Raw genomic sequence first — 12,630 nt, 5'->3', positions numbered from 1 at the left:
GTTTGCTTATCGCAGGATGCCTTTTGGTTTATGTAATGCCCCTGCCACCTTCCAAAGGTGCATGATGGGGATATTTTCAGAGTATATTGAGTCTATTATGGAAGTTTTCATGGACGATTTCAGTGTTTATGGAAGTGATTTTTCTAACTGTCTGTCTAACCTTGAGAAAGTGTTGCAGCGCTGCATTGAGGTTAATCTTGTGCTGAACTGGGAGAAGTGCCATTTCATGGTCAACGAGGGAGTTGTCTTAGGACACTTAGTTTCTAATAGGGGAATAGAGGTTGATAAATCAAAGGTGGAAGTGATTCAGCAATTACCACCTCCTGTTAATGTTAAGGGGGTGAGGAGTTTCCTTGGCCACGCCGGCTTTTATCGCCGGTTTATCAAGGATTTCTCAAAAATTGCTAAACCACTTACACAGCTGCTACTTAAGGATGCCCCTTTTGTGTTTACTGATGAATGTCTTTCTGCTTTTCACAGGTTAAAGCAGGCTTTAGTCTCTGCGCCGATCATACAGCCTCCCGATTGGGACTTGCCGTTTGAGATTATGTGTGATGCCAGTGACTATGCACTAGGAGCGGTGCTATGCCAAAGGAAAGACAAAGCTTTGAATGCAATCTAATATGCGAGCCGAACTCTGGATAAGGCTCAAGTGAAGTACACTACCACTGAGAAAGAGCTGCTAGCTGTAGTTTATGCCTTAGAGAAGTTTCGTTCTTATTTGATAGGGTCAGAAGTTACTGTTTTTACTGACCATGCAGCTTTGAGGCATCTCCTTGCTAAGAAGGAGGCTAAACCACGGCTACTGAGATGGATACTCCTTCTCCAGGAGTTTGATTTGCAGATTAAGGATAAGAAAGGAGCTGAGAACGTTGTAGCTGATCATCTGTCGCGACTGACGCGATAGGAAGGGGAAGATTCTCTACCTATTGATGACTCTTTCCCTGACGATACTTTATTTGCTGTTTTATCGTCTATTGTTAACCAAGAGCCTTGGTATGCAGATATAGCTAACTTCGTTGTCAGTGGCAAGTCGTCGCTCGACCTTTCTCATCGAAGAGGAAGCGTTTTCTGTATAACGCTAAGCAGTATTTCTGGGATGATCCTTATTTGTTTAAGGAATGTGCAGACGGTCTCTACAGACGGTGTATTCCGCAGTGGGAGGCCAAAGTAGTCCTAGAAGGCTGTCACTCCTCTTCATATGATGGTCACCACGGTCCATCGCGCACCGTGGCTAAGGTACTTGATCTGTTTTTTGGCCTTCTTTGTTTCCGATGCTAAGTCTTGTGTTTCAGCCTGTGATGCTTGCCAACGATCAGGGAATATTTCAAAGAGACATGAGATGCCACAAAATGGCATCTTAGAGGTTGAGGTTTTCGATGTCTGGGGCATTGATTTCCAAGGACCGTTCCCGTCTAGTAAAGGTAACAGGTACATCTTAGTGGTTGTAGATTATGTGTCGAAATGGGTTGAGGCAATTGCTTCACCTCATTGTGATGCCAAAACCGTGATAAAAATGTTTAAAAAGGTCATATTTCCCCGATTTGGTGTCCCTAGGGTCGTCATTAGTGATGGGGGAATGCACTTTAAAGAAAAGAAACTAACTTCTATTCTGTCTAAAGTTGGTGTCCAACACCGGCGTGGTTTGGGGTATCATCCCCAAACTAGTGGTCAGGTTGAGGTCTCTAATCGCGAGTTGAAAGAGATACTGTCTAAGGTAGTTTCTAAATCACGGAAGGACTGAAGTCTTAAATTAGAAGACACATTATGGGCCTACAGGACTTCCTTTAAGACACCAATTGGTGCATCACCTTATAGGTTAGTTTATGGGAAATCATGTCACTTACCTGTTGAATTGGAATGTAAGGCTTGGTGGGCAATTCGTGAGCTTAACTTTGATCCTAAGTTGTGTGGTCAGAATCGTCTTTTGCAGCTAGATGAGTTGGAAGAGTTTAGGCTTAATGCCTATGATAGCTCGCGCATTTATAAAGAAAAGACGAAGAGATGGCATGACAAGAGAATTCTACCTCGGGAGTTTCATGTTGGGCAAAAGTTGCTGCTGTTTAATGCCCTATTGAGATTATTTCCTGGGAAGCTGAAGTCCTGGTGGAGTGGTTCTTATACGGTGACAGCTGTTACCAAATTTGGATCCGTGGAGCTCGAAGATTCCGAAGGTAGTAGGTTCAAGGTGAATGGGCAATATGTGAAGCATTATCACGAGGCAAATGAAGCAGACAATCGTGTTGAAGTCTTGTACTTCGACGAGCTTGACACGCCAGTTATTTGATGCCAGAAAGGTCGTGCGGGACCTCTTAAACCAGCGCTCTCCGGGAGGCAGGCCGGACTGTTTTACTGTACTTTTGTTGAAATTTTTATTCTTCTTTAGCTTTATGTTGAACTTTAGACGCTGTTTTTATGAACCATATGTATTTTCCTTGATTTTGATGCGTATTTTGCAGGTCCAGTCACTCGATCGAGTAGTTTTCTACTCGATCGAGAACTCTTTGGGGTAATATTCACTCGATCGAGTGATATTTATCCTCGATCGACCAGATGCAAAATCACGTTTACTCGATCGAGTTCTTCCAGACATCAGATTACTCGATCGAGCTATTCCAAGTTGCTCGATCGAATGGTTTCGTCTTCCCACTGCTATTTTACGTCTGTGGAGCTACTGCTTGACTTTCTTTGACCTCCCATGTTCATGGTCGGTTTGGGGAGGTCCCTCTTTACGACGTTTTGTAAGTTTTCCACCTCCACTTCTCCTTTTCTCTTCAGTTTGCATTTCTTTCCCTATTTTTGGTACAATGAGGGCATTGTACGGTTTGGTTTGGGGAGGTATGCATCCATATCTGTGTCTGCATGTTTTCTTGCATTTTTGCCTGCACGTTTATTTATTTTCGCATGCATTGTTGTTTTAATTAATTCAAAAAATCATAAAATTCAAACAATTTCACGTTTAATTTGAGTCGGAACGTTTGAACTTTGACGCTACATTGAATCCTTACTTGAGCCTTGCATACTCTTGACATTTAGTTGGCATGAGTATGTGCATAATCTACGAGTTTTTGTTTCTCTCTTATCTGAACGAATAGACTTGACTCACATATCGGCAAGCTACATTACATTCTGAGGTTAGAGCTTTATAAACTGGTGACATTCATGACCGGTTTCATTTAGGATGTGAGTAGTACTCTCTTTCAGGCATGTAACATTAATTTGCATAAGCATGAGTCTAGTCTTCTTAATACCTGTATGCATTCGGTCTGTGGATGGTGACACATGTTAGGAGAGGCAGTTTCCTTTATTTCATTCTACCCATGAGCCCCACATAGCCAAATTTGCCTTTTTGTCCTATTAGCTACTATCTATAATTTTTCCTACCCTAGCCGAGCTAGTGATGAGTAGCTGTTTGGAATGTTTTTACTGCGGTTCGGTTATTTTTTATCTGATTTCAGAAGATGGTGGAAGAATTGAAGGGAATGAAAGAAAAAAAATGAAATGAAAAAGAAAAAAAAAAGAAGAACGAAAAAAAGATGGAAATATGAAAAGAAGAAAAAGAAAGAAAAATCATGTGCGAAGAAAAAAATGAGAAATTGTATAATGATTTTCACTCCCATGTTTTACTTATATCTTATGGGGAGTTGACGAGTTTTTGGTGTTTCGTGAGTAGAGTGCATGGTATTTGCACTGTTTCATCTTGTTATATTGAGTACGAAGTTGGGATGCAGTTTATATTTGGATTCGTTGTTGCTAGCCTGGCTATTAACTCCACATATCCAAATTCATTTTAGCCCCTTCTTACCCATTACCTCACTTACCCAAATGTAAGTCCTCGGCATGTGTCTTGGTCATTAGTATGGTTGGAATGCGTATGTATGGTTGTAGAGACTTTATTCATGTTAACTGCATGCATGTTCTTATAGGCCGAGTTAGGTGAGTGTCTCTACTTCTTTCTATCTTTCACATATATACTCAACTTGTGCCTAATTTTGAGTGATGAGCGACCCGTGAGAGTCCGATATCTTTTGAGTCTTGCAAGGTCGACGGTTCAGTAAGTTTGAAACATTGATTTAACTCGTTTGCACTTCTTATTTGCCACTTTGTCAGTTATTGCATTAAACTGGTTTTGGTGGGTGATTAGTAGCTGATGCGTTGGTCCCGTTCCACTGTTTATTCTTAGTTGCATTCATAATTTGTTTGGTGACAAGCAAAGGTTTGGTTTGGGGAGATTTGATGCGTGTATTTTATATAAAGTTTTTACCTCATTTTTACACGCATTTCTGTACTATTTATGTAGCATCTAGCTACAAATACCCCCGAATATTCTACTTTGGTTCGTTTTATGTAATTTGCAGGAATTAACCAAAGAGGAGCTAAATCGAGCCTTAATTCGTCCCATTTGCATGCATTTATAGAGAACGAGGAGCCGGAGCTTGGAAATCTACTACTTGGAAGACGTGTGAGCTGGTTTCGGGAGGTGTTTCAATGTCTAACGTGCTTAAACATCTCGATCGACTAGTTTTCTAGTCGATCGAATGCTTTATATGCTGAAGGTTGCTCGATCGAGCAATTGGAGTATACAAAAGAGAAGACATTGCAAGGAGTACTCGATCGAGTGGTTTATTTCCACTCGATCGAGGGGTTTGATGCTAAGTTTCTCGATCGAGTGGTTTATTTTCACTCGATCGAGTAGTTTATCCTATAATAGACTTTTTTCCGCCTAATTTCGTATGAGCTTTTGTAATTAGCCCATAGATTAGGTTGAGAGTAGATTTTCGTATATGATGAGAGGGATGAACAACGTAACTCTCTCTCTCTCATTCATTCACTTTTACTCTATCACTTTCTACTGTTCTTGGATTTTGCTCTTCCTTTACACTTTGCTACTCGGATTTGGATTTACGATTGGTATTATTATTCTTCTTTAATCCTTTAATCATAATTATTGTTATTGCGTTGCTTTTCTTCTCTTATTATTTCATCTCTACCTTATACAATCCTTATTAGCTTGTTATTATGTTTAGTTTCAATTGTCTATATGTTATTATTATTAATTCGATGATGATGCATAGCTAATTACCTTTTGCTAAGACTAAAGGGGATCCATAATTATGAAGGGATAGTAATCGATTTACTAGGTTAATGTTGGTGTAATCTTTATTGTTAACTGTTGCATTTATCTGTATCTGTTTAATTGAGTCGACGCAATTAGGCATTTATATCATAGTGACCCTTGACCTGGACCGAAAGGTTGGAAAAGGCGAGACTAGTAGCGAACAATAGGGCACTATAGTTAGGGCGAAAGCTAAGCTATTTGTGCTTTAGGGCGAACTAAGACCGAAAGGAGATATTCACTGCTTCTCAGACCGTACTTGCATTGACCTGAGACCCAGATTAATTGACCGAATGATTATGGTGAACCGTCTGTCTTAGCTGTTTTCTCTATCTGTTTAATTCCTCTTCTCTGCTTTATTCTCTTCCTTGCTCTCATTAGTTTAGAATCAATCAATTAAAACCCCCAAATTTGGTTACCGTGACGAACTTAGACAAAGCTGACATTTTCCAATCTCCCTGTGGAGATCGACCCGACTTCCCTAGCTATATTAGTTAGAGCTAGTTGGTTATTTTTGATAGGTATACGACTGCCCTGTCAGAGGGTGAGGATCTTTTTTATTTATTTATTTGGTGTTTTGTATTTTGGGTTTTTTGGTTTTTTTTTTTTTTTTTGTTTTGGTTTGATGAGAGAATGTGAGATAGAGAGAGAGAGATGGGTGATTTGTGATAATGATTGAATAAGGGAAATGAGAGAAAGGGGAGTGTTTAATTAGATAGGTTAGTGATTAATTAGGTAAAGTATGAGAGAGGGTGTAATTAAACATAATTTTGGCCTTTCAATCTCAGCCCCTTATTTTCGAGATCTAATGGTACAAAATAGGACTTATGGACTCACATGTAAGAGGGGGACTCATATGATCCTAACACTATATATATATATATATATATATATATATAGGGGCGGGTTCAGGTACGAACTGCCTTATCGTACGAACCGTACGAACTAGCTTCTTATATACACTTCTTATTCAGATACACTTTATAACATAACTAGATACATTTTTTCACACTAAAATTCTATACCACACTTTTACACTTTTGTAATACTAATTTTTTTGCAGATACACATGTCACTAAATGCAGATACATATATTATATTTTGCAGATACGTTTTATATTATTTGTGGATACATTTTATACTTTTTGCGGATACACATATCACTATTATTAGATACACATGTCAATACTCCCAGATACACATACCAGTACTGTAGATACGTATGTCTATACTGCCGGATACACATTTCATATACGTATCTAGTAGATTTCATATACGTATCTAGTAGTATTCATACACGTATACACCCCAAACATTACTTCCCACCACCACCGACTGCCACCACTCACCGCCATCACCGAATGCCACCATGCACCACCCCACCGCCGCCACAACTCCACCGGCAACAACTACCAAATTCGATCCCGCGAACTCGGAGCTCGAAACCCGAGGTAACTTTCAAACCTTCCTCACCCCAGATTCGGTGCCGAACCCGACTTCGCCGCACAATCAGCCGTCCTCCTCAACTCGTCTCAACACTAATCAACCCGCACCATCCTCACCCCAGATTCGGTGCCGAACCCGATATGGTCAGAAACTAGCACATGGAGCATGTTGCAGTACCAGCAGCCTCCATTGCAGCAATCAAAGTGCTCTTCTTAGGGACCTTCTCAATCTCAACAGTGATATCGGTCAAAGAAAGCCTCTTCAAATTCATTTGACCTCTGACCATATCTGGGGCATCGACAAGAACCTGCAATTCAATATCAAAAAGAAACCACGTCAGCAAACTTGAACAGAAATCAAAATTCACATTAGCAGGATAAAATAAGACGTCACATTATCACAGATTTACATGAATCATCCTCAGCTCGCGCATCCGCTAAAGATGTTATTAACAGACTGTATTGACTTATTTTTAGATTCTAGCAAAAGCAAATGAGTCAAACCTAATAATTGGTAAAGCTTTAAATCGATAAAATCATTTTACTAACATAAACAAATCGGCGTCTTTAACTACCAATCCAAACATCAGGTAAACAAAACAAAATAAGCATACACGTGTATTATCTTATACACCATAAAACTATCCAAAACCTAAGGAGAGCGGTCTTCTCAAATCTCATTTTTTTCGGTTTTTTTCGTTTGAGAATTCGATCTAAATGTTAGATCTACCAAAAAGGAAGTAAAATTTCAAAAATCTAAAGAAGCCATCACCGTTATCGAGAAATTTGGAGCCGGAAAATGGAATTTTTCTTTGTTTTTGTCGCCGGAGAAGGCAAAGTTGGTGGTCGATGTTTGTGTCGCCATTGATGTTGGGAGGCACTGGGGTTTTAAGATTAATGAGTGGAAAGGGAAGCGGAGAGAGAACAGTAAAGGAGTGTGGAATGGGAGTTCGGCGCCGGTGACCGGAGTCAATGGGTAGGGATGAGGGACAAAGAAAATTGGGAGGGTAGTTAAATGTGAGAGAGACGATGTGAAGATGAGTGGCTGAGCTGAGTGTTGACATTTATAAATTAGCGCGTGACTACGAGTTGTACCTGACCTCTATTGAATAGTTCGTACTGTTCGCACCATAATTTGGTTCGTACAGGATCCTGATTCTATATATATATATATATATATATATATATATATATATATATATAGATTTAGGATCCGGTGAGAACGATCACTCGGTGAGAACGCACTATATTCATGTGAATATACAAAGTACACTTTTTTTTTTTTTTTTACCAAATCTCAGATACACTTTTGACTATCGTAGATACATTTTTTACCAGAATTTTATATACACTTTTTAATACCATAGATACACTTTTTTTTTTTTTTTTTTTTTTTTTTTTTTACCAAATCTCAGATACACTTTTTACTATCGTAGGTACACTTTTTACCAGAATTCTATATACACTTTTTAATACCATAGACACACTTTTTTTTTTTTTTACCAAATCTCAGATACACTTTTGACTATCGTAGGTACATTTTTTACCAGAATTCTATATACACTTTTTTATAATGTAGATACACTTTTTTTTTTTTACCAAATCTCAGATACACTTTTGACTATCGTAGGTACACTTTTTACCAGAATTTTATATACACTATTTAATAATGTAGATACATTTTTTTTTTTAACAAATCTTAGATACACTTTTGACTATCGTAGATACAGTTTTTTACCAAAATTCAATATACACTTTTTAATAATGTAGATACACTTTTTTTTTATCCTAGGTACACTTTTTTATCGGAACTCTATATACACTTTAGAATATAGATTTGATAAAAATTCACATTTAATCACCAAACTACCCATATTATCAAACATTTTATTTCTTTTTCTAATATTTTCTTTAATTCCTCTTCCTCTTATTCAGATTAATTAACAAATACACTACCTAACATCCTACTTTTTGTTTTTAAAAAAAAAAATTAAATAAGCTCTAAAACGTCATTTATCAGGAAACTTCAGGATTCCTAATCAAAATTAATCCAATTCTAACAACTTTCTTCATATCAGATGTGCATACCATTTCCTTGACGGATCGATGAGAGACAAGCTGAAGGGGACCCATGTAACACCCCCATACTCCAAGTGCCTTACCAAGACCACTCAGGTATAAGGATACTACCATCCTCGGTTGCCCGAGGTACTGAATATCATAAGACAATGAAGAAACGTACTTTTAAAGTAATTATAGATTAAGCGATTACATGTTATAACCAAAACTAATAAAAGGAATTACAAGGTTCTCATACGGTCTACAACTAAAACTATCAAAGCTACTAGACTTCGTCGACACATGGAAGACTTCTAACCGCCACGTGATGACTCATCCCGGCTATCCCATACGCGTCATATCATCACACCGCTCAATAATCGCTCACCACCCCGAATGGATCACCACGAGTTTTTAAAACATTTAAACGGGGTCGGTACTAATCACACAATTCAATATATCAACAATAAGATAAAACAGACAAACTTAATCGTCACACACACACAACCAACCAACTCCAATCACCTCAATCATTGATCGTCCACTTTGGACCGCGCGATGGGGGACCATGACCGTTCCCACCTAAGCCCCGCTCATCATACCGAGCGATAACCCCGTCCATTAATGTGCACATCCCCTTCCGTGGCGGGTTCCACGAAGGGCGAAACTAGGGCGTGAAGTCACTCCCGCAAGTGACCCCACTCGGCCGAGAACGCATCTCGAGAACCATCAACAAGCAATCACGACCACAAACACAAGACAATCATCATATCAAACAACCAAGTACAACACATCACCAATATCCCATTATGGGACTAATACTGAGTAGGAAATCCTACCGGAAAGCACTGTGATCAGACAAGTATCAACAAATTTGTATCAAAAGTCTCTTCTACGAACCCTCCTCCTATCATATAACACATAGAGGCTACACATCACAAACTACACACAAAACCCCAATCTCTAAATTAGGGTTTAACCAAACTTAACAAAACATTATAAAAATTATATTAAAAGCTTACCCTCGACGCAGGGAACTCAACGATACGGATAACACCCACAAGAATCGACCGTCGAACTCCGTGAATTGCTAAGGATGCGATCGGGAAGATGAACTGGTTGCTTTCTCTCTTAAACAGGGTTTTAGGTTTTGTAAAAGTGATTTAAAACAATGACGACTATGTTTAAATACCCTAATCGCATAATTAACAAAACCCGAGAAAACTCCCCGTAAAACCGGACACTCGATCGAGTACCCAAGGTACTCGATCGAGTACCCCCTTACTCGATCGAGTACCCCAGCTACTCGATCGAGTACCCAACAGGTCAGAAACTATTTTATCTCGCAACTTACCCTTACTCGACAGAGTAAGGGCTACTCGATAGAGTACCCCAAGACTTATAAATACGGAGTATTACAGTCTTCCCTCCTTAAAAGGAACTTCGTCCCCGAAGTTCAACCCATACATAAAAACAACCATACAGACTCGACCAAGACACAACAACTTAGCTAAGGACTCAAGAACTCGACCGAACATAGAACAAGAACTCTTAACACCCACTCCACCAACTATGTTTACTTCCACAACATGACTCACTATATCGTATCTACCACATATATATCTCTCACGACACCAACTCCATACATAACCAACTACCATCCTCTAATGCTGCTAGCTCCATAATATCATCAACTATCAAATCCAATACCAAGACACTCATAGACATCAAACGGGATGTTACATTCTACCACCCTAAAAAGGAACTTCGTCCTCGAAGTTTACTCACACTCGTAACTCATCATCCAACTGTCAATACTAGCGAAATATTCTCACACTCCTAAACATCACGCTCCTACAAGCACGGTCATGACCTTTAATAAAATCACCCACAACACGAATCGATCTTTTATTCTACATCAAGACTCAACTTCCGAATATATTCCCATATGTACAACCATCAAAATCTGTTTTATCGCATCCTACTCCTCTTAAGACAAATGTTACGTCCCCGTAACTCACTAATACCAAACCATATCTATATCTCATTACCCTCTGTACCACCACATGTCAAAGATAACCGTCTATAAACCAAACACTCACCATTCTTATATCCAAGGCTCCCATACATAAACATTTCCCATTCCTCAACTCATTCGCAAGCACCTAACCTATACCATAAACTCGTAGCAAATCACCATACCCACTCTTCATTATTACTGCCAAACAACATACCTCTCTACGTAAGGCACTTATCTCCCAGAAGCATAACTCACGGTCCGCACTCGTTACGTACACGCACACTAGATCCTCAAGTTCTTTCTTTCATTACCGCAAAATTCATACACAACTTAACATGACACTAATTTCCCCAACACCCTACACTCACTGTCTCAACGAAAGATTATGAACTACCTGCCGCTTTCAGCTCATTACAACACATGTTCCACGAATCATTTTCCATTACCATGTCTACCGATGTCTCATCTGAAAACAAGATCAAAATTACCGTAACAACCTCTCACAACCGTGTCCCATCAACAGATTATCACTATCCCATGACAACAACGAAACATATACAACTCTATTTCACATCATACTCTACCTCATTCCCAACTTAACCTGGTAAAGAAAACATGAATAAGCAAGACAATGTCTATCAAAGACAAACCGACACTCGCAGAGAGCAACATCAAACAAAACAACAATCTATGTATAACTAACTGGTATGTACTTTCGAAACCCGAATCATAATCATCCCGCCTACTCCACCACAACCGGTGACGGCATCACAACACCGCCACCAACAGACACACCGTAGTGCGAAAATACCCATCATCACAAAGACTATGTACCGTGCCGGATCACCACCCGAGGCACCACAACCACACCGATAGACATCACAATTGCATACAATTCCCATAAATCGACTTAGCATAACTTCTCGGACAAGAAAAACTTACTCAAATCCACTTTATTAAATCACCACGCAACATATTATATGGATAAACATATAAGCATCTCATGAACATCCTCTCTGCCATTTCCCGGAATACACATGTGTTACCAATACACATAAAATTATAACTAGCCATGTCAAATCAATCAAATTATTACCTTTTTGGATATCATTAAATTAAATTACCGTGTCCAACATACATATTACCGAACATTCATAAAACAATTTTATAATTATCATACCATACCACTTCTTGTGAGGTCAGAACCTCACACAAACATTTACACAAATCACAGACCCGTAATCACAACCAACTAGTCAATCCTGACCACGTAAGTCACCACTCGAAAAAGGTTACCTGCCGCCCGAGTTTAACTCATATGCCCCTCATAACATATTCCCCCATTCGCACAACCATCACTTCCTGCCAAATATAATCACACCTTCACTATTCAACTAATAACGTCCGCCTCATCTAACCACATCTTATACCCTCTCACAATCATACACAACAATCAGGTCCCTACCAAATCAACCTCTTTAGAATTCTTCGCCTTTCTAATATTCCATCACTCTTAGCCATTAGTGATAACACCACAATGCCACATTTGCTCGTATATCAAATCTCTTACACTCATATCAAAATAACATGGTTTTTCTACCATTTTTGGTTAACATTGCAAATAACGAACATCAAACCCATCCACAAAATTACCTCAACATTATTCCAAATGCTATCTTATTTGTATTGTCATCCAACTCTCCACCAAATATCTCGTATCGTGCCAATACTCCACCAACTTCTTACTCCCTTAATTCCTCGAAACTCATTGCCAATCATGTTGCCCTGAAACTCCTATATAACCTTTAGCTAACATCCTCGTGATACCATCACATATTTCGATGATTTCTTATCTTTATATCACATAGCTCCGGTGAACATTTTCCTCAGCTTACTTTTATCCTTCTTTTCTCTTTACACTCTATAATACCAATTAATAGTTCAACTCCTTATCCCTTCTAGCTAACTCTTTAGCAATCTGGTTACCCCTT

General features: G+C 39.0%; 1 long non-coding RNA gene across 1 annotated transcript; it reads right to left on the bottom strand.

Moving 5' to 3' along the window:
• Window positions 1–6,096: 6,096 nt before the first annotated feature.
• Window positions 6,097–7,724, bottom strand: LOC141611557 (uncharacterized). Its single transcript, XR_012528645.1, has 2 exons — window positions 7,334–7,724; window positions 6,097–6,869 (listed from the first exon to the last, which is right to left on the bottom strand). It is a non-coding gene; the product is annotated as an uncharacterized LOC141611557 (long non-coding RNA).
• Between the last annotated feature and the right edge of the window lie 4,906 nt (window positions 7,725–12,630).

This window comes from Silene latifolia, chromosome 11 (genome assembly GCF_048544455.1).
Source record: "Silene latifolia isolate original U9 population chromosome 11, ASM4854445v1, whole genome shotgun sequence".
Classification (NCBI taxonomy): Eukaryota; Viridiplantae; Streptophyta; class Magnoliopsida; order Caryophyllales; family Caryophyllaceae; genus Silene; species Silene latifolia.
This window is presented reverse-complemented; position numbering and strand designations above follow the sequence as displayed.